Source organism: Equus asinus, chromosome 4, assembly GCF_041296235.1.
Source record: "Equus asinus isolate D_3611 breed Donkey chromosome 4, EquAss-T2T_v2, whole genome shotgun sequence".
NCBI classification, from domain to species: domain Eukaryota; kingdom Metazoa; phylum Chordata; class Mammalia; order Perissodactyla; family Equidae; genus Equus; species Equus asinus.
In genome coordinates this window covers 49,444,106-49,463,224 of record NC_091793.1, presented here as the reverse complement: position 1 = coordinate 49,463,224, position 19,119 = coordinate 49,444,106, and the positions used below count along the sequence as shown (strand labels likewise).

At 37.0% G+C, this 19,119-nt stretch overlaps 1 protein-coding gene across 18 annotated transcripts in view; it reads right to left on the bottom strand.

Moving 5' to 3' along the window:
* The window catches only part of PPFIA2 (PTPRF interacting protein alpha 2), a 450,745-nt gene that overhangs the window by 327,845 nt on the left and 103,781 nt on the right, over window positions 1–19,119 (bottom strand). The window lies entirely within an intron of this gene.

Here is a 19,119-nt window from a genome sequence, read left to right as displayed (position 1 = left end):
CATGATAGGGATGATGACAAAATAGCCTAAAGATTTGCTTAAATTTTACCTTAGACAGCAACCAGAATTAAGACAATGACATATTCCTTTACCAGTTTTTGTTTTTTTCAGAATTTTGATAGTAGAAGTAACTACTTCTAAGTTACAGGTTATACAAACCAAAAAATCTTTTCATGTGTTAAATGATATAAATTTGCAAAAGCGAAGAGGCTTGGGTCATCCTGCAATTAACTGTGATACTAAAAAAACATTTCAGAATAACTTAAATAGGCTGTTGAAATGTGAAAAATTAGGCAAATTTCATGTACAACGACATTACCTCAGGTTGGTAAAGCATAGAGGTAATGATGCTATGATGGGGCTCATATAAATTAATCAGTTTGACTCTCTGAAGTGGTACTAGAATTTACCCTAGGCTCACCACTGTCTTGCAAAGTGTTGTCCTGAGGCATTCCAGGGGGACTTGGCTCAAAAACATGATTGTTTAAATAAAAATTTATGACTGTATGGGACATGCCACTATCGTTAAAATAAATAAAACTTTTTATTTTTCTAAGAAAAAGGACTATATATTATACATACACAACATTAGTCTGTATGAATATATATAGTATATAATATAATTATATACATAAACTTCTGCTCTACCTAAAGAGCATGAGGCTTCTGGGAGATCAGAAATGTATCTCTTCAGCTCATGCTAATCGTGTATAGCCTGTAGAGAGAACTGGACTCAGATTAAGGCCTAGTGGCTAAACTTGTGGACTTACACACCTTAACCAGGGTCCTGGCGGGCCTAAGTTTATCAATCTCAGTAACTGTCTCACCTCAAGGTTGTCTATAATATGGCCAGTTTGCATGGACATGTCCTAAGCACTTGGACAGAGCTGTGAAGGTGGAATTCAAAGCCTATAATATGTCCTGAAACAAGAGATTTGGTGACAAAAATCATGCTTGACTTCAGATACAGTGCTCAGACTCATCACTGAAATTTGAACTCCCTTCAGATGGCGCCCCCAGAAGACAAGAAAACTCAGTGTGATAGAAAGCTATGTGTCAAAACTCAAGACTGGTGTCTTTGACAGAGTGGTGTCATGTTATGATCTTCCTTGGTTCCTTGGCCAGGCTTAGCAAAAATATATCAGTTAAAAAAAAAAAAAAAAAGCCTGAAAAGAGGCCTGAACAAGCTTTAGAAATTTCGTCAAAGTTGACCGACATCGCTGTAACATCTGAGAGGAAGCCTTATTGCATTTAGTGACTGGGTGAGGCAGCTTTTGCATAGACCACAAGAGCTGAGCGTACCTGTGGAGAGCGGTTTAGCATGGAATGCAGATGACTGAGAGCATGTGTGTATGGAAGTGGCCGCTTCCTCTCCATTGCACTCTGATGCCTCCCAGATACAGAACCCAAATCTCTCCACCTCTAACCCTGGCAAATTATATCCCTCTTTCTTCCTCTTCCTCTACTTTTCCTCCTTTCACATCCTTTCTCTCTCTGCCTCTTCTTTCTATTAGGCATTACTAATATCCAGGAAATCTGTTGATCTCAAACATTCTGGTAGCTTAGTGATTTCCATTAAGAACTTTCACAAGAGCAAAATACACACACACATACACACATATAGTAATCATCCATTGAAATCAGATGCTGTCAGTTGAATCCTGGCTCTGCTACTCTGTGTAGTGGCTATTTCGTGTCTCTGGGCAAGAAACTTAACTTTTAAAATCATGGTTTCTAAGGCTGTAAACTACCTATAATAACACATACCTAAGAGAGTTCTTGAGAAGATTGTATTTGGACATCTTATTTGAAAATAATTAGCATTATGGGTAATTAAATCAAAGATTTGTTGCTTTCATATATATGTTATTTCTATTATTCTGTAGCATTTTTCTAAGGATTATTCCTGTCTCTTGAATTTCTTCCCTCTCTTCTATTTTGCTCTCCATAATCCTTTTATGTGCTGTAACTTTGGTGTCTGTGATAGGAAGAAAAACACATACATCACAGAAAGAGGGATCAATAACTCTCAGTAGTAATAGCAATGATCAGATTTTATTTAAAAACCCAACCACAGAGCCTTACTTTGTTGATAGAAATGTCGAGTTTCTAGAGCAGAATATGTAAAGCTAGTTTTTGTTACTCCTTTTCTAAGTTTGATTATCACTTTATGCTGATATCATTTATAGCAAATTTGTAAACATAAGTTTCACACCCTACCTAATTATAGGAACATTAAAGGTAGTGGAGAGCACTTATTGTAGGTCAAAAGGATTTTAAAGATACCTGAAAGGATTTTTCTCTGTGAGAGTTGAAAAAGAAGCTATTTTCAAGCTTTTTCCCTTGCACATCAAAGGGATGTTTTCTACTAAGGTAGCCTCTTTCGACTTATAAAATCTCAAATTTAAGGCTATATTACAAGGTCTGAGGCACTACCCAAAATATGATTCTATAAAATATCTAATCCAGTATTATATTTACATCCTTATTAAACTTAAAAATGATATAATCTTTAAAATTAAGGCATGTAACCAAATAGACACAATATTGGATATAAATAGAAATTCTCTCTTGAGCTGTTTGAGTCACCCTGCAGTATGTCTGGTAGAATGGGCAGAACTGCAAACAATAATGAAATTAATAAAACTGGAATTGTGTGCTGAACATCATGTTCTTGGCAGGAATTAAGGTGATGCTATCATAAAGGACACCAGCTTCCAGAAATTCAATTGGAAGATTCTATTGCATTACTTCCTCAGGAACAAAAACAAATGTACATTTTAGATGATATGCATTATTTTGGGGATTGTCGGGGTGGGAGCTTAGGGTGGTACGCAATTTTTGAAGTGCTTGGTATGCCAAATCATTCTTTATCCTCTAAACACTTTTTCCTTTTGATCCTATAAAATGTAATTATTTGTATGCTATAATTCCTGAGTCATAGGAATAGAGACACAATAATCGGTCTATTTTTACCTATCAAGAGAGATCTTAATCCATAAGGGATCCTTTTTTGCCTTAAATCTTATGTGATGTGCTTGAAAGCAGGCAATGACATTATCAGCGATTAGGCAAAGGTCATCAAAATCCATGAAAATCTTTAAAAATGAGTCATTTTGGTTATTGAAAGACTATTATTCTCCAAAGACAGTATTAACAGCTCATTATAACTGTTTTATAACACATTACTACAAGGTTGTAATCTTATTCCAGTGTCACATATGGGATGTATCTATTGCATAGCTGTCAACATCAGAACCTAAAGGAAAATGTAGAGCTTAATTTGTCTTAATTTTCCTGTATGGAAAAAAGTTAAATCTATGTAGTTAAAATGGAACTCATATATTCTGACAATAAACCTAAGCTTATGATCAAATATACCACATAACAACATCTACATATTAAATGCTGCTGCAGTTTTCCTCGGAATTTCAATTATTTTCATAGATTGCCCTCTTGTGGCCATATGTGATGCTACTAACAAAAAAATGAAAATGCTTCATATATTTTGGGGTGTTTTCAATCTAGTAAATACTTTAAGGGATTATTAATATCTTAAAATTCACTTTGTAATATTTCAAGATGAAATCTACATGAATATTCTTCACTGTGAATTGTAAGCAAAATCTTGATTTCTGAAAATTCAGTATGACCGCAATAAAGTTATTCAAGAAATATGATAAATAAGTAAATGCAGATTTGTTATGGTTATTTATTCCTTTCAAGTCATGGACATTCATTGATCCTTAAAACTACTATAATGATTTAATTTCACAGAATGAAGTTCTAGTGCTATCTTTAACATAATTTCTGGGAGAAAGAGAAATTTTAGGATCTAATAATAATATCTAAGATTAGTATTAGACAAGAACTAGTATTTGTATTAGCAAAGGATTTCTTTTTGGTCACCTAACATACTTAATAAACCAAGTACTTTTATTTTTGAAGACAGCTTAAGAAATAATACAAATACAATTATTATGAATTGCCTGAGGCAATTAAGCTGTTAAGAATGTATTGATCCTGAGCCAGCTACTGAAGCTTTCTTGGCCTCAGTTTCCTCATTTGTAAAATGAGAAGTTTGAGCCAGGTGATCTTGATTAACATCGATTTTAGATGCGTCCTCCCTCCCACTGGCAAGAACTAACTAGCAAAGTTTCAGTCTTGCTTTTCACTTTCTGCACCTGATTTCTAGGATGTGAGTCAAAATATCTATTGAGTCCCCTTTTTTTTGAAGCTGCTCCCTCCTGGTCACATTTGCAAGCTTCAGAAGCAGTTGTTTTTAAAGCAAATGGACACAATGACACATGATGTTCACAGTCTCCTGTTGTTTTCAGTGCTGGAATAGCAAGGAGTGGCCCAGAGCCAAGAGAATGGAGGAAAAGGACCACAGGCAGAGAGATGCTGAGCAGGCTCCCCTGAAAAACTAAATTAGGTGACCTTTCTACCTCTTCCAGAAGGGATAAGTGCCAAGAAGAAAGGTAAAAGTGACAACTATGATATTCACATCATAGTAAGAAATGGATATAAATTAGATTATACAAGCTTAGTAAATGTTTACATAACATAGATCTGAGGACATATATGCATGTTTATTGATTTTATATCAATTACTTTAATAAGATTACATTGAATGAGCTTTGATAGTATGATTTAACAACTTAGCAACTTAAAATCTAGGAGCAGTTTAAAATATTTTTTAGATGAAAAGCCTTTAAGAATAAAATTAACTAATCTCCACTATATTTATTCAATAAGTCAATGATTAGCCTTTTTAACAGCCGGAAACTCTCTTAATTGTTTGTTTTGGGGTTTCTTTTTGCCTGGACCTTGCATCTTCAAACATCATCTATCTCATACATACCTCCTACAAGGTCTGTGCTCTGCCCTTTCTCCCATACAGTCAGAGTTCTAATTAACTTAAGCAGGAAAGGAATTTATGGAAAGGGTACTTAATAGCTCATAGAATCACCAAAAGAACTGAGGCAGCTGGCTTGGAAAATACAAAGAAAGACTGGAGGCTTGGGAGTAACTGAGACTACACCAATCACTAAACATCTACCCCAAAACCATCGAATGAAGACACTGTTGTCACAGAAAACTGAATGCCACTGAATTTACAGCTTCCACTGGACTCCAAATGTCCCCACTAGGATCTAGGTCACTGCTGCCCCTAAGAAATAAATATTGCTGCTTCTGGTGAGCCACCAGAAAGGATTCTATGGTAGGCAGACTAATGGCTCCCCAAAGATGTTCACATCCTAATCTCTGATATCTGTGAACATGTTGCCTTACATGGCAGAAGGGCTTTACAGCTGTGATGAACTTAAGGATCTTGAGATAGAAAGATTATCTTAGATCATTCAGTGGCCCCAAATGTAATCACAAAGGTCCTTAAAAGAGTGAGGCAGTGTAAGGTTGAGAGAGTGATTTGAACATGATACACTAGTGGCTTGGAGATGGAGGAAGGGGCCGAGAGCCAAGGTGTGCAGGTGGACTGCAGAAGCTGGAAAAGGTAAGAAAGCGGGTTCTTTCTTAGAACCTCCAGAAGGAATACAGCCTGGCTGACACCTTGATTTTAGCTCCCTAATCCAATTTCAGACTTCTGACTTCTAGGAAAGTAAGATAATAAAGTTGTGTTGTCTTAACCTCCTAAATTTGCGGTAAGTTGTTACAGTAGCAGTAGGAAACAAACACAGTTCCCCACTGCCCAGGCCTCTCCGAGCAGTGGCTCTCAATTCCAGCCCTCATGAGGTACATCACACTTGCCAGATCCAGGAAATGCAGCTACTGGCCAACCACATGAAAGCCTAAAAAGTCAGTATTTTTGTGGCTACTCGAGGGCACACAGGCTCCACTTCCCCCTGATAGATATGGTGAGACAAGCAACAAAAGAAAAAATAAACACATGGGACTACATCAAACTAAAAAGCTCTGCACAGCAAAAGAAACAGCCAACAAAATGAAAAGGCAACCCACGGAATGGGAAAACATATTTACAAACCATATATCTGATAAGGGGTTAATATCCAAAATAGATAAGGAACTCTTACAACTCAATAGCAAAAAAAGCCCCAAACAATTTAAAAATGGGCAAAGGACTTGAATAGACATTTTTCCAAAGAAGATATTCAAACAGCCAACAGGTACATGGAAAGATACTCAACATCACTAGTCATCAGGGAAATGTAAATCAAAATCACAATGAGATATCAATGCCCATTTGTTAAAATGGCTGTTATCAAAAAGTCAAGAGGTGACAAGGGTTGACAAGGATGTGGAGAAAAAGGAACCTTGTGCACTGTTGGTGAGAATGTAAGTTGGAACAACCACTATGGAAAACAGTACGGAAGTTCCTCAAAAAAATTAAAAATAGAACTATCATATGATCCAGCAATTTCACTTCTGGATATATATCTGACAGAAATGAAATCACTATCTCAGAGAGACAGCTGCACCTGCACGGTCACTGCAGCATTATTTACAATAGCTAAGACATGGAAACAGCCTAAGTGCCCATCGACAGAGGAAGGGATACAGAATATATACGCACACAGTGGAATACCGTTCAGCCATAAAAAGAAGAAAATCCTGTTATTTTCAACAACATGGATGAAACTTCAGGGCATTATCTTAAGTGAAGTAAGTCAAACAGAGAAATACAAATACTGTCTGATCTCACTTACCTGTGGAATCTAAACAAACCAAATTCATAGATACAGAGACAGATTGGTGGTTGCCAGAGGTGGGGGTTGGGAAGCAGGAGAAATGGGTGAAGGTGGTCAAAAGGTACAAAGTTCCAGTTATAAAATTTATCTTATGGTGACTAGAGTGAGCACTATCGTATCATATATTTGAAAGTTGTTAAGAGAGTAGATCTTAAAAGTTCTTACTACAAGGAGAAAATTGTAACTATGTGAGGTGCTGGATGTTAACTAAACTTAGTATGGTAATCTTTTCACAATACATACATCTATCAAATCATTATGTTGTGGGGGCCTGCCCATGGCTGAGTGGTTAAATCCACCTGCTCCGCTTCGGCCACCCAGAGTTCACTGGTTTGGATCCTGGGTGTGAACCTACACACTGCTCAGCAAGCCATGCTGTGGCGTCCTCTCACATAGAGGAACTAGAATGACCTGTAACTAGGATATGCAACTATATACTGGGGCTTTGGGGAGAAACAAAAAAGGAAGATTGGCAACAGATGTTAGCTCAGAGCCAATCTTCTGTACCAAAAAAAGAAAAGCATACATTAAAAAAAAAACATTGTTGTACATCTTAAACTTATATAATGCCATATGTCAATTAAAACTCAGATAGTGGTGGGAGAAGATTATGGTGAGGAATTCCCCAAGCATAGCGAAGAGTTCCAGGTGCTGGGAAACCCAAAGAAAGGAAAAATATCTCCTGTTATCATAGTTTACTATTATTATTATTCTTTAGACTCTGTCATCATCAGATTGCTTTTGAAAGCTTGATGTTCTAATCCTGATGACCTTCTGGTGGATTATCTCCCTTCTTTCCTGGATCGCTAACTTCAGCAGCTCAAAGCAAAATCACAAAACTTCAAAAACTAAGACTTCTACTTTAGCTATCGGAAAGAAAAGCAATATCCTACTGTAGCTCAACTAACAGCTATTTCAGACACATCATGAAATAGAAAAATATTTTCTGTATAATTGCACAATGTTTTCTTTTTTCAAAAATCATGCTGCTAGGCTCTGTCACATTCTTGTAGAAACATTGCTATGGAAAGGCTGTTGAATTTTTAACTTGATTTATATGATCAGATATTGATTTCAATGCTACTAGCAATATTTACACTAAAACACACATTTATAGTTATTGTGGTGAATATAAAATTTGGATTATACAATTGAATTTGTCAGTGTTTGGTGAAAAAAGATGCTGACTTAAGAGTCAGTATAAATTTTGGACCTATATTTACAATAAAATTCTTTCTTTTTTTTTTTTAGGAAGATTAGCCCTGTGCTAACATCCGCTGCCAATCCTCCTCTCTTTGCTGATGAAGACTGGCCCTGAGCTAACATCTATGCCCATCTTCTTCTACTCATTTTTTATATGTGGGATGCCTGCTACAGCATTGCTTGAGAAGCGGAGCCATGTCCACACCCGGGATCGGAACTGGCGAACACTGTGCCGACAAAATGGAACGTGCAAACTTAATGCGCCACCAGGCTGGCCCCCTACAATAAAATTCTTATTGAATGAATGACCGATCTTGTGAAAATTATTCTTTCTGAGTCCAATTTATTTGGCTAATTCTCTTCCTCACCTAACCCAAAGGTCCGATGACGTGTTAAAATGAAGGGAAAACAACGGACAATGTTGTATGAAATTATAAAATTGTTATATAAAAATACAGAGGCAAAGGGCAAGATTCAAAATTGTTTTCCTTCTTTTTCAACATTTTTCCGGTAATAAGTTTAGAAGATCTAACTCATGAATTGTTGAACCTTAAATTTGGAAGATACCATCTCAACCAAGTTACGACATAATTACCACAATGTCTACTAGTCAGTGTTTATGCTTCTGTAACACTTTCATCCCCATATTGCTTTACAATAGCTCCTAAACATTTAAGCAGTGTAAACTGTGTTCAAGAGCAAAGCCTTCAATGTTTTGAGGAAGTTTCATGCTGTTTTCCATAATGGTTGTACCAATTTACATTCCCACCCACAGCACAAGAGGGTTCCCTTTTCTCCACATCTTCATCGACACTTGTTATTTGTTGTCTTTTGGATCTTACTTATATGTGGGATCTAAAAAAGACAAAACAAATGAACCAACAATACAAAACAGAAACAGACTCAGGTACAGCGAACAAACTGGTGGTTGCCAGAGGGGAGAGGTTTGGAGGGAAGGGTGAAATAGGTGAAAGGGAGTAAGTTACAAACTTCCAGTCATAAAATAAATAAGCCACAGGGATGTAACGTACAGCATAGGGAATATAGTCAACAGTCTTGTAACAACTTTGTATGATGACAGGTGGTTACTAGTCTTGTCAGGGTGAACATTTTGCAGTATACATAAACGTCACATCACTATGTTGTACACCAGAAACTAATGCAACATTGTATGTCAACTATATGCCAACAATTAATTAATTAATTTAATTTAATAAAATAAAAGAGGAAGAGAAAAGCCTTCATTCTCAACAGACTTGATTTCCAGTTCTGGCTCTGACCTATTCTAGTTATGACCCCCAAACAACCCTCTTCACCTACAAAATGGCAACAATCGTAGTACTTACCCTCTAAGTTAGTAATGTGGCTTAGTGGCATGACATAATGTGTGAGGACTGGGCACATACCTGGCACAGGTTAACTACTCAGTACATGTCAGTTATTACTACCAGTAATGTTAAGTCAAGGACAAGTCAAATATGTATTGAGTGAGTAATATTTGTGTCCATTCTTAGAGACACATACTATGTTCACTTAGTCCATATGTTTCTGCTGTTGCAAACCATTAAAATGTACAAATAGTAAAATTTTTAAAATGTATTTCTTTTTTCCTCTTAGAAATATCTTTTATATGTGTCTTTATATCACGTATTCCATGCGACATAGTGTGGTGAACACACTTTTTCACTGAAGTAACACTGTCCTTATTCACAAATACAACTAGCATTCTTAGAATCATCTTTTGTACATGTGTTTGTGCATAGTGCTAAAATAGATTTCTTACCAAAATACAACTCTCGAAAGTATTAACAGAAAACACAGAAGAGAGAAAATAGTTTGTATTTTCTAATTTCAAGTAATTTGTACACCATGAAATACTCTCAATATAAAAAGTAATCAACTACTTAGTAAACTACAGTTCTCTGTTTTTTGTTTTCATTACGGTAATCACAAATATCACACAAAATCATTCCACAAACATTTGGCAATGCTAATTTTGTTACCGTACCAGATGAAATTACCTAATTTTTCTTAAAGATCATCCTTCCATCATTTGAAAAACATATAATGAATCCCACTATATATATGTAAGTATGTATGTGTATAAATAGATATATACATACAAAAATATTATCATCTCCTATCTAGAAGTGTTGAAGGGCACACTGCACTAAAATTGTTAAAAATGCAAAAGTTCCAAGCAAACAGATCAAGGCAATGCAAGAAAATAGCAGTTTGATGGAAAGGAAAACACTCCATTAGGCCGAATTCCTTTCCTCTCTCATTCCTGCTCTCTCTGTGTTTCCTATTCCCTGGCTTTATCCTTAGCTTTCTTTAACTGACAACAGAAATTGCATCATACGGTTAAACTCTCCCTGTCACAGGGATAAGAAAGGAAATCTGCAAGCTGTAAATGCACTTCCTTATACTCTCTGAGGCAGAGAGAAGCAAGCCAGGATGTGAGGGCTTGTGTGTGAGGGCTCCCCTTTTTACAGAGGCGTCTCCTGCGCCCTGAGTGCCTAATGGGCCACGGTAGCTCCAAACTGCTGTGTTCTTTTCTGGGCCCAGCCACATGGGCCCTGGACAACCGGCAGGTCTCTATCAAAGTTCTTGCCACTCTGATTTTCAGTCACATTGGAGACCCCACAGGAATCTCAGTTTCTGTCTGACTAGGAAGCGCAACGATCACTTATGCTGTGTGAAAAGCTCTGTAAATATTTCATTTACCTGGTTTATCACATTTTATATTCATGGCAACTCTTTTGAAGTAGTTAATATATTAATGAGAAACTGAGTCTTGCAGAGGTTAAAAACATTGATCATGATCACATATCTAATAAGTAATGAAGGTGGGTGTTTGCCTGACTCCCCAATCTTGGAGTGTTGCTAGTTTTATCATAGTGCCCTTCTGCCTTAATGGACCCACAGGAAAAAAAAAACACTTTCCAATCTCATACGCTTGGAATACATCTGGGATTTCTCTTTTTTATGCAAAAGATAAAAGAATAATCTCTCAAAAGGCTTAGGATGATCAGACAGAAAAAGGTCTATTTTCCCTTAAGAAATATTTAATAAACCAGAATCGTGTGCTAGGTCCTGGGTTACATACAGGGGATTTGATGATAAACTTGTCATTGTCCCCACCTTTCACTTTCTGACAACCTTGTAGAGAAGCAGATACGCAAACAACTCTAATACAATGTGCTACAAGACATTTGGATATTCTGAAGACTACCTGGGAACTCAGGTAACAGAACTAGCGCTATAATCACAGTTAGGTTTTTCTTTTTGCTTTCTTTTGAAGGACAGCGGAGAAAAAAAAAACAAACTTGCAGAGATTTCCCAGAGAAGGTGACTTTTACATTGGTCCTTGAAAGCTAAAAAGGATTTTGCCAGTAGAGAAGGCAACAGTAGACATAGGAATAGAATATTCCAGGCAGGAGGAATTTTATAAGCAAAAAAAAGAAATCTTAATAAACTAAGAATCGCATATTGGGGCTGGCCCCGTGGCTGAGTGGTTAAGTTTGCAGGTCCCACTTCGGCATCCCAGTGTTTTACCAGTTTGGATCCTGGGCACAGACATGGAACTGCTCATCAAGCCATGCTGAGGCGTCATCCCACATGCCACAACTGGAAGGACCCGCAACTAAGAATATGCAACTATGTACCAGGGGGCTTTGGGGAGAAAAAGGAAAAAATAAAACCTTTTTTAAAAAAAACAAGAATCACATATTTATACAGATGAAAACTATATAATTAAATATAAGAAGATAATGAGACTAAACAGAAACTATTAAACGAGGTAGGAGACAAAATCCCTCATTAGGATGGTATCTAAAGTAGTTTTATTTTTGTATTGTGTATGAAGGGGAGGGTAATAGAGAAATTGTTTATATTTTTTTATTAGTAGCTCAGGAAAATATATGCCAAAAATGAGAGAACCAGGTACTTAAAACTCTGCTCAACTCCTTGGCAAGGCTTGGAAGCAAAAAATCTGTTTAAGAGTATTCTTTGTGTTAAGCTGGTGTTCACTTGGAATGGCTTAGAGTGTAAGTGAAAGGTTACTTTCACTAGACACGGACCCTAACCTGCTTCTGTTGCCTGCTTAAAAATCTGACTTTCATGTTTGGCCTCATTCTCCTGTCTTCTTGCAAGGTGCAGGTATTCCTTATCTAACACCTTGGGGCCTTGAGCTTATGAGGTTTTCAGCCATGTTCCAGGAAGAAGCTCTAAGCAACAATCGCCGTGGACCCCAGTTGTGCTGAACTGGCCCAAACCAGACTAGAGACAACCACAAGATTGGCACCTACACAGATACTCAGAGAGTTATGCTAAAGTAACCTGCCCTCATTAACACTGTAAATTCCCCTCCTCTGGGAGGGGTGAAGCAGGCATTTTTAGGTGATGCAATGTACATAAAAGCATGGTTTTAAAGCACGCATGTGCAAGCTTATGCCCATCTCTACATGCAATGATGAAACTTCCCCTTTGAATAGTCATCCTCTACCCTGAATAAAAATACCACCTCCCTGTGCTCAGGGGGACATAGTTTTGTGAAATTATTCCCTATGGCCTCCATTTTTCCTTGCTACATGCCACAAATAAAAGTTTCACTTTATGAACCAACTACTTCTGATGCAGTTTGGTTTAACTCCCAAGAAACGACTCAGGTTTGGTCTGGTAACATTACCATTTGTTTTTGTCAGTAAAGCAGATTTTGTGCCCTGTCACAAATATAGAATTGTCTGCAACCTTTGCAATAGTGGCTTTTGTTATCATGAGCTGCTCTCTGTGAATTGTTGGTTTGAAGGTTGGCATCTTTTTGTAGCTTACAATATGAATTTTATAGCTAAGGGTTTAAAATTGTGGACAAGGCAAGAAGTCTCCACTCTTTCTTTGAATGTTCCTGCTGCAATTAGCTAATCCCATTTTTCATAAAAGCAGAATGATTTCTGTAAGCTTATTTTGTGGAATGAAAAAATGTTGAGCACTTTTCGTTTTGTACTTTTTAGAGCACAAGGCATACTTCTGGCCTTCAGGTGAACTGATGGAGAGGCCCAATCCAATTGTAACTTGCTGTTCCCCAGAGCTGGGAAGGCTGTTAATAACTTCCTGAAATTGAGTCATTTTCATGTCTTACACATTGTTAAAATCAGTTCCTTCCCCCAGCGGCTTTTGCATTGCCTATTATGGAGAACAGCCGAGTACTTTCCTTGAAGGAACATGCTGCTCATTATAATATAATTTTCATAGACTTTGTCATCATAATTAGTTTAGAGAAACACATTAGACAGTGTAATAATTTTTGTTTCAATCATTAAACATAGCTTTGAAAACTCAAGAGGAAAAAGAAAGTCTGTATTTTTGCTCCTTCCATGTTTTTTCTTCCTTCCCAATGTTCCAAATTTCCTTCTTTTATCATTTCCTTTCTGTTTAGAGAATGTCCTCTAGACATTCTTTTAGAGTAGGTCTGTGGGTGCCAAATTCTCTTATTTTGCTCTTATCTGAGAATGTCTTGATTATTCTTTGCAATTTTAAAGGATAATTTCACTGGATATAAGATTCTGTGTTGACGGTTCTTTTCTTACAGCACTTAAGAAATATTGTACCACTTTCTTCTGACGTCTAAGGTTTATGATGAAATTCCACTGTTATTCAAACTGGTTTTCTCGCATAGATAATGTGTCATTTCTCTCTGGTTGCTTTCAAGATTTTTCTTTTTGTCTTTGTTTTCAGAAATTTGACTATGATGTGTCTTAGTGTGGATTTGTTGAATTTATTCTATTTGGGCTTTGCTCAAAAATGGGAATTTTTCAGCCATTATTTCTTAGACTACTTTTCCAGCCCACCCTCTTTCCCCTTTCCTTCTTGGACTCCATCGAAATGAATGATAGAGATTCTGTTTCAGTTCCACATGTGTGTGAGACTCTGTTTTGTTTTTCAGTTTATTTACTCTTTCTTTTTCAGATTAGGTGATCTCTATTGATTTTGTCTCCAAGTTCAACGATTCTTTCCTCTGCCTTCTCCATTCTGCTGTTGAGCTGAGCCATTGAGTTTTTATTTTTGTTATTGTACTTTTCAGTTCTAAAATTTCCATTTGCGTCCCTTTATATCTTCTATTACTTTGCTGAAAGTTTCTACTTCTTTTTTTTTTTGTTAAAGATTTTAATTTTTTCCTTTTTCTCCCCAAAGCCCCCCAGTAGATAGTTGTCTATTCTTCGTTGTGGGCCCTTCTAGTTGTGGTATGTGGGATGCCGTCTCAGTGTGGTTTGATGAGCAGTGCCATGTCCTCGCCCAGGATCCGAACCAACAAAACACTGGCCCGCCAGCAGCGGAGCGCGTGAACTTAACCACTCAGCCACGGGGCCAGCCCCAGAAAGTTTCTACTTCTTTACTGAGATTTTAGTTTTTATTTCTTTCAAGCATGTTTACAGTTGCTCATTGAAGCATTTTTATGATGGCTGCTTGTCAGATAATTCTAACAATTGTGCCATCTTAGGATTGATGTCTGCTGATTGTCATTTCTCACTCAGTTTGAGCTCTCCCTCACTCTTGGTATGCTAGTCATTTCCTATTGAAACCTGAATATTTTGGGAATTATGGTATGAATCCTACATCTTATTTAAATCTTATGTTTTCGCAGGCCTCCACTGACTACTCCAGTGGTAAAGGGGGTTGCTGCCTATTACTTCCAGGTGGGGGTAGAAGTCCAGGTTCTGTATCTATTACTATCATCATGCTTAATGTCTTGAAAAATCACAGGAAACTCACTCAACAATCTTTTTTTCAGTTTTTCAGTCTCCCCAGTTCTGTTAGCTCATCTCTGACACCTTTGCACATGAATATATCTTTATCTTGGTGTCCTCAGTGACAGCTTAATCTTCTAAAGCTCAGTTTCAGGAATCTGTGTGAGTACCATCTCCTGTGCTCCAACTTCGTTCTTCTAATCTTCCACTGAAGCTATGCTGTCATCAGATTTACATGTCACAGAGCCATTTAGCATAGAATGTAGAGAAGACTTTGAGGGAGTGAAGATGGGTATAAGGCATCTAATGAGGAGGCTCTTGCAGAGGTTCAATTGAGAGATGGCAGTGATTGGGACCAGGGTTCTGACAGGAAAAAGAAAAAGAAATGTTTGGGTTTGTCATGTATTTTGAAGACTGAATTGATGGAAGTTGGAGATGAAATTGTTGTAAGTTGGTGATGGAAGAGTGGTTCGGAAAAAACAAAGATTCAAAAATGGTATCCAGATTTTGAACTGGAGAAGCTGACTTTGTAATAGAAACATTTACTAAAAAATAAAATACAGGAGAAAAAATGAATGTAATACTGAATTTGTACTTCAGGTACTTATGTGATTTCCAAGTTGTAAAGTGGATCTCAGGAAAAACATAAATAATAAATAGTAGAAATATCTGTACGTTAAGAAAGAAATTTATCTTTGCAGTGAGAGGTGATTTTTATAGCTATACTTGGCATCATGAGTTTGGATGATTTTACGGAGAGAGACAACTAGAGAGCTGAGGACGGATCTTGGAGCAACGTTTCTTAATTGATTTCATCCACATAAGACATATGCTAGATGATAATTGTTTTATAAATTTGGAGTCTCTATACAAGGATTTCTTAGAGTTCCATATTTAATATGGTAAAATGGAAACAGCAATTCCAGTTTTTCCTTTTTTTATCTTAAATTTTCTTTCCCGTTTCTGTATATTTTGGAGCCTCCTTCCCGTGTTTCTTCTCTAGTTTCCCAGTGATTTTCTCTTCTCTCCTTGGAGGGAAGCACTTTTTACTAAGGGAAATGTCCAAGCCCTTAGTATATCAAAAATGAAAGCCAACAATGTTGTTCACCACTCAGTATCTGTCTTATGAAGAAACAAAATAAAACTACAAAAGCAATAACAACTACCAGATGAGCAGTGTAGGAGTATGTTTGACTGGTATCAATTTTCCCCCACTTTTTTTTTCTTAAAACATGTTCCTCTGGATCAAATTTCCAAATACCACCTGCAGCAAAAACAACATTCAGCACATCTCTGACAAAGGAAAATAGAAACTACAATAGAACATTCACTCCCAAGCCTTGAAATATCCCCAACATATCAAAATACTGCCTACGGCCTAGAAAAATAAAATACAGCCACCCACACTCCATCCCACCTCCAGCATGACTCAAACACACACATTGCCCTTAACCGTACTCACAAAGAATGCCTATTCAATCAAGACATTCAGTTTTCCTAAAGTCAGCAAGAACAAATAATATATTGTACAGTCCCAACAAGTTCTACCAATGCTGAAACATTTTGGGGGATTGAAACTAAGAAAGTTAAAATACATGTGTTTCACACAAAGGTTATAAGTCTTTTCTTAATTAATAAACAAGAACATCCTTCACACAACATATGCTAAGTAAACGTCTTTTGAATAGAACTGAAAAATAATATAATCTTTCACTGAAAAGTTCACACTAAGATTACAATACTCAATTATGCAATGGAGGCCAAAATTGTTGACACTGTGGACAATGCTCTCCCCTGTGGTGAGCCATTAGTAAGACGAACGTAAGGTTGCATTTGAAGGAACCGGATTCCAGGGTTTCCTATAACAATTGCAATTAGTTATTACCATTTGTACTTGGTAATGCTAAGTCTACTCTCAACTAGAAGGAAAAGCTATTAGTTATTTTTTAAATATTTGAGTTTAAGGGAAGCTTAGCTATGATTGATGATCCTCAAAAGTGAGCATGATTATATACAAAAAAATATAGTTAGCTATGTGTAAATTTAATGTTTATATAATATTTGAAGGATTATCGTAGAATTTTGTAATCTTATGAATCTTGCATCTTTTTATTCAATTAAAATGTTTCTTGAGCTGTTATTACTTTCCTACACTATACTTCAGGCTGAGATCATTAAGCATGAAAAGTAGGGTATGTATGAAATAAGTCTTTATAGAGGAATAGGATTCTAACAGTTGGTAATGATTGGAAATTGAATAAGCAAAAATCTAGTGCCAGAAAGGCAAACAAAAACAAGAATACCATCTTATCCCATATAGCTGATCAAACTTGCCAAGTTAATCATAATCTAATCTTCTCAATTCCTAAATATTTAGTTAGGACTGCCTGCTCTTTTTCTTGCACAGATTTTTGCTCCAAATTTCCTTCATTCCCATGATTTCAACTATCATCTCTATATGGACATCTCCATCTGTGATTTCCATCTGAAGCCTAGTTTTAAATTTTCAGTGCCCTAGCAACTATTTCCATTGACAATGCAATCAAACCTTGTCCAGAACAGAATTACTTTCAAATGAGCATTCCTTCAAAGAAGTGTTTTTGTCGTTATCAGGATACAATTCATAATACTACTAAGAAAAATATTAATTCTGCAAATAATAAACTAATGATGTTTTTTGAGCCTTTACAATATCACGGTTATACAGTTTACTTTGCATAATTTCTTTTAGTCCCCCCAATCATCTAATGAGGAAACTATTATCATTTCCAGTTTTTTTGCAAATGAAGAAACAAATAGGAAGTTAAAGAAACTAAATGACATGTCCCAGGCCAGGTTTTAGGAAAGGGAACTGGTGGAAAAATTTAATGGATGTTTTTAATCTAGGTCAATCTTATTGCAACTCTTTAACCACATAAATTATGCTGCTTCTCATTGACTAAATCACTGAACTTAGTTAAAATAATTTAACTTGACTTTTCTCCCTTCCTCATTTATTTCTATGATTCCAAGTCTCAGTGATTATTTTTTCACCCTGTATACCTGCAATATTGTGAAAAATGTGTATTTGGTCATTCAGATGACCAAAATATATTTCTCATGTATATTTGGTCTTTGTCCAGGGTCCCTGGCTCACAGCTCCCCAAACCCTAAGAATTTCCTAAGTGCTGAGAATGATAAAGGTGTCTTTTTTTATGTTAATGAGGTGACTTTTGGAAAGCACCTAAGAATGGAAGCTGATTACCAGTGGAACCAACCATCTAATCAGTGGGTTGGAACTTTCAGTCCCACCCCTTGCCCTCCAGGAAGGGAAGAGGGGATAAAGATTGAGTTCAGTCACCAATGACCAACAATTTAATCAATCACGTGTATGTAATGAAGCCTCCATAAAAACCCAGAAGGACGGAGTTCAGAGAGCTTCTGGGTTGGTGAACATGTGGAGAATTGGGGAGAGTGGCACACCTGGAGAGGGCATGGAAGGTCTGCACTCATTCTCCATGCCTTGCCCTATGCATCTCTTGCATCCGGCTGTTCCTGAGTTATATCCTTTTATAATAAACTAGTAATCTAGTGAGTAAAAGGGTTTCCTGAGTTCTGTGAGCCACTCTAGCAAATTAATTGAAATCAAGGGCGGGGTCATGGGAGCCTCTGATTTATAGCCACTCAGTAAGAAGTACAAGTAACAACCTGGGCTTGCAACTGGTGTGTGAAGTGGGGGATAGGGTAGTCTTGCAGGACTTAGCCCTCAACCTGTGGAATCTGATGCTATCTCTAGGTAGATGGTATAAGAATTAAGTTGAATTCTCGGATGCCAACAGGAATATCACCCACCCCCAAGTGTGTGTGCAATGGAATTGAGTCCAGGAATACAAAAAGTACTATTTCCATTTCCAGGACTACAATACTGGTTGTGGTAGATTACAAAAGTGACCACAATTCTTTGCAGATCCACCCACTAACAAGGGGAATACCCTGTCCTTGAATCTGAGCTAGTTTGTGAGTTACTGTGAACCACAAAATGCTCCAGAAATGAGATTGTGTGAGTTCTGAATGAACACCCCCAAAAACTTTTCATGCTTCTGCACTCCTTCTTTGATACCTTTGCCACTGCTGCCCATTGAATACATCTGGCTCAGCCTGCTGAAGGATGAGAGACCACACAAGATAAGCCATCCCAGCTGAACCAAACCAGCCAGCTCCCTTAATCTAACAACTGACTACAGTCATATGAATAAGCTCAGCCAAACTCACCTGAGCATAGCCCACATCAACAAAACTGCCCTGTAGAGTCCACCTCAAACTGCCACCCCATAGAGTCATAGGCTAAATAATTGTTACTGTTTTAAAGTACTAAATGTCAGGGTGTATTCTTATACATCAAAATGTAGCCTGTTGACATGAAAACTCTGCTCTAGTCAAACTGGCCTACTTAATATTCCTCC